Source organism: Pteropus vampyrus, unplaced genomic scaffold, assembly GCF_000151845.1.
Source record: "Pteropus vampyrus isolate Shadow unplaced genomic scaffold, Pvam_2.0 Scaffold29, whole genome shotgun sequence".
NCBI classification, from domain to species: Eukaryota; Metazoa; Chordata; class Mammalia; order Chiroptera; family Pteropodidae; genus Pteropus; species Pteropus vampyrus.
The window spans coordinates 3032672-3037156 of NW_011888810.1; positions in this window are offsets into that span (position 1 = coordinate 3032672).

Consider the following 4485-nt stretch of genomic DNA (forward strand, 5'->3'; position numbering starts at 1 on the left):
AAACGTGTAGATAAAGCATGTAAAGAACCTGCCCATACTGAGTCGTTATTACTTTTACGACGCTACCCCAGGGCATCCGCTTGTGAAAACTACCAAGCCAAATTGTCCCGTCCGAGAGGCCCCTGCCTCCGTCTGGCCACTCTTAGACCTGTGGGCAACACCAGCCCTCTCAGCCAAGCCCCCAGAGGCCACACCCATCGGCCCTATAGGGTTCAGTGTTCTTGGGGTTTTGCAGCGGCTCCTAGAATCAGCACATCCTGTTGCTTTCAGTTGTAAGCACGTATCGCCAAAGACGCGTATCCCCCTTAGAACCATTAATGCTCAAATAGCAGTAACGGGGCAGCCTCGATCATGACCAAACGTGATTACATTCCACATAAAAATATAAAAGCTCATTTGAGCCAGGGCTCCCTCTGGGCCCATTGCCTGCACTTTTATTGAAAACCCCACGTTCGTGACTCTGTGAGCACTGATGTAAGGGCCAGTGAGGCTGAATGTCGAGGACTCTTGTAAAGCCCCAGTGCGGCCCGGTGGGCTGGACTCAACTGAAAATCCTGTCTCTGAGCGCTCTGAGGCGTAGAGACTCACATTTTATTGTCTGGTAGCTCCTATCTGCTCAGACCTCCCCATACCCCTGGTACCAGCCTATGCTTCCTGCTTTGCTCCCCGCTAGAATGTAAGGCCGTGGAAGCAGAGAACTGGTCTGTCTGTTCCTTGCTGTATCCTCAAGGCCCAGGCCGGTTCAAGGGGCATGAATGAACCTGCGTCAAAAGACACATTGCCCTTCTCCATGCCTGGCCGTGTCACAGTCCTGCTTCATTCGTCCTTGCTTCCCTCTCAAGCCTCACATTTCAGCCACACCCCACAACCCGAGACCCAGCCACGGTTAACCTCATCAGCTCCCTCATGTGCCATGCTGTTCGCCTCCTGGTTTTACTCATGCTTGTCCCTCTGCCAGTAACTCTTGTCTTGTTTTTCATCACTAACTCTTACATATTCATTAGCCATCAGCTTAGACATCACCTTTTCCCTGAGATGTCTTTTTTATGCCAAAGCCTGGTGTGGCTCTCTCTTGCTGGTCACCTGTGCTTTCTGAATCACCCTGACTGGCCAGCACCCCATCACTTGCTTACCTGCCTGGATGCATCTCTAGAGTCTAAGCACCGTGGGGTCCTGGACAATGTCTTCTTTGCCCTTCTCTCCCAGGGCCTAGTAGAGGGTCTGGCTTGTGGTTGTGCTGGACAGATATTGGTCAAATGAATTGACAAGTTCCTGAGGGAAGAACATGTCTTTATAAAAATAGAAACAAAAAGGAGAAAAGAAGAGCAGAGGGAAACAATATTCTCAGTCAATATGATGGCAAATACCATGAAAAGTGGTTTTATAAGTATTGTCACCAACCATGAGGGAAAGCTAATATTCTCTCCCTCCTCCCCTCTCTTCTACACATGAAGAAAAAGTGGACAATCATTAACTTGACTCTAAATCCAATTCACAGCAAGGTCAGAATATGAGAAACCTAAGGAATGAAATTTAAGAAATATCTCTTGAGAGAGTGATTGTTGAAAAAGCACTGAACGAGGAGTCAAGGCATCTGTTCTGCCACCAGCACCTTGGTGCGGCTGGGACAAATCAGTCCCCGGCTCTGGGCTTCAGTTTCCTCATCTGAGATGAAGGGCTGGAGATGTGTGCACATTGATTAGGTGATTTCAGTGCCCATCTAGCTTCAAAAATATTCTGGAACTGTGCACACTTTATAAACAAAAAAACCCCATAGATTTTGAAATTCAGTGATTGAGGCAACAGCTGTCAGCATGAGATTTTTTTTCTATGCCTTAAAAATAGATTATTCAGCAGTGTGTGTATGTGTGTGTGTATGTATCTTTACATGCGTATGAGTCTGAGTCGAACAATGGCAGCTGTGACTCATGGTTATATTTTAAAGGGTGCTGTCCCCACTCAGGATCCTCAGGGAAAAAAAATAAATGACTTGTTGATAGTGCTACCGTGGAATCAAATTAAATACTGTGGGTACTATCAACATGTTTTTCCTTATTTACCAGGATTCCTGCTCAGGTGGCATCTCTTCTCTAATTCATGGAGACAATCAGTTCAACATGAAAAGTTATCAGTCATGAGGGGCAGGAGGTGATGCCGAACAAGCCTGGTGGAATAGGAAAAGAAGTCAGGCCGGAGTCTAGACAGACATGTTGACAATACCTAACAAAGAAGGAAGGCTAATTAGTATAGTAGTCCCGCCTCTGTTTATACTTAGTGTAACAGGAATGGCAATTGTAGTTTCTCTAAATATATAAACTAACTAGATGCTTGGTAAACTGTTCATGGTTTTTTTTTCTGCAAGGTGGTTTCTTTCTGATAGAGGAAGTGCATTGTTTGTTCATTCCTTCAACGCACACACCAACACACACAAACATACACTCCAAGAATGTGCCAGATATACCGTACTTGGCAATGAAGGGCAGTACTTGCTATGATGGAGCATATAATCTAGTGGAGGAGTATGGCGGGCAGGATAATGGCCCCCCGACAATGTCCACATCCTAATCCCTGGAATCTGCACATATGTCACTTTACATGGCCAAAGGACTTGGTAGGTGTGAAGGGTCTTGGGATGAGGAGGTTATCCTGGATTACCCAGGTGGGACCACTGTAGTCACCGGGGTCCTTAACATGCAGGAGGGAGGCAGAGGACCCAGGAGGCTTTGAAGATGGAGGAAGGGGCCACTAGCCAAGGAATTCACGTGGCCTCTGGGAGCTGGAAAAGGCAAAGAAATAGAAAAGAAATAGATTCTCCTTTCAAACCTCCAAAAAGGCATAGAACTCTACTGACACCTTGACTTTAGCCCAGTGAGACTGACATTGGACTTCCGACCTCTAGACTGTTAGAGAATAAAAGTGTGTGTGTCTAAGTCTCTGAGTGTGTTAAACAAACTTGTTAACTTGTTGATTAAGCAGCAAGAGGAAACTAATACTTTAATCAGAGGCCTAAATATATAAATGCGGGGAGTGACACGAAGGAGTAGAACAAGGCTTCCCTGGGCTTCCCCGAAGGAGAAGGACATTGGCACCTTGGAGCAGGTGCAGGTGGGGAGAAAATTCCACGTAGTGTGTATTCTCCGTGTGAGGGCCCCAAGCAGGGGAGGAGTACGGCACAGATTAGGAAGCGAAGGAAGCCAGACAGCCTGTTCACAGAGCGTGAGGGGGAAATGATGCGAACGCAGCCTGCGAAACTTCCGCAAGAGCTGGATCATGGGGGCCTTTGTAAACTGGGTTAGGGGTTTGAGTTCTTAACCTAAGAGGAATGGGAATATTTTGAATGGAGTTGAGCTGCAGTACGATTTGGATAGATTTATACTTTAGATCCGTGCTGTCCAGTTCAGGAGCCACTAGCCGTGCGTGGCTACATAAATTTAAATTAATAAAAATTAAACAATTAAGCAAATTCTTAGTCATGCTAGCCACATTTTAAGTGCTTCATGGCCACGTGAGGCTAGTAGCTACCATGCAGAATGGATATAGAACACAGGATAGATATAGAAGATTTCCAGCATTGAAGAAAGTTCCGTCGGACAGTGCTACTGTAGAAGAAACAGCCCACTGCAGAGGGGAGCATGGAGTGCGGAGGGAGATAAGAATGGATGAAGGAGAACAGGTAGGAAGAAAATTCCCAATATTCTGGGTGAGATTTGATAGTAGTGCAACCTAGGATGATGGCGTAGAAGTGGACATAGGTAGGTAGATTTGAAACCTCCATAGGGGATAACCATGGGTTTTGGTGCACAGATCACTGGGAAGTATCCACCTCACTTCGACTCACTGTTAGAAGTGTCCCCTAAAATGAGTTCCTTAAAGTCTTGGAGCCTCAGTTTCCTCACCTGTGAGTAGGGATAATGCTCACTTCAAAAGGGATATCATAGTTAAAATCCCTGACATATTCCATAAAGGGTACATCTCATACTCTTTATAGGTCTCCAACTTAAAATGGTCTTTTCAAAACAACTCCCCCCCACAAAAAAAAAAAAAGAAGCTCATAGATATAGAGAACAGATTGGTGGTTGCCAGAGGCTGAGAATGGAGAGTGGGAAAAATGGGTGGAGGAAGTCGAAAAGTACAAACTTCCAGTTATAAGTAAGTCATGGGAGTGTAATGTACAGTATGGTGACTACAGTTAATGATACTGTTTTGCATATTTGAAAGTTGCTAAGAGAGAAAATCTTTAAAGTTATCACAAGAATAAAAACTTCTATAACTATGTGTGGTGATGGATGTTAACTAAACCTATTGTGGTGACCATTTTGCAATATATACAAATATCACATCATTGTCCTATACCAGAAACTAATATAATTTGTACGTCAGTTCTACCTTGATTAAAAAATGGTCTTTTGGATGTTAAAATACATGTGGAGTTGCTGAAATTATAAACACCTGCCGAGGGGTTGGTGCACAATCCCTCTTCAGAGG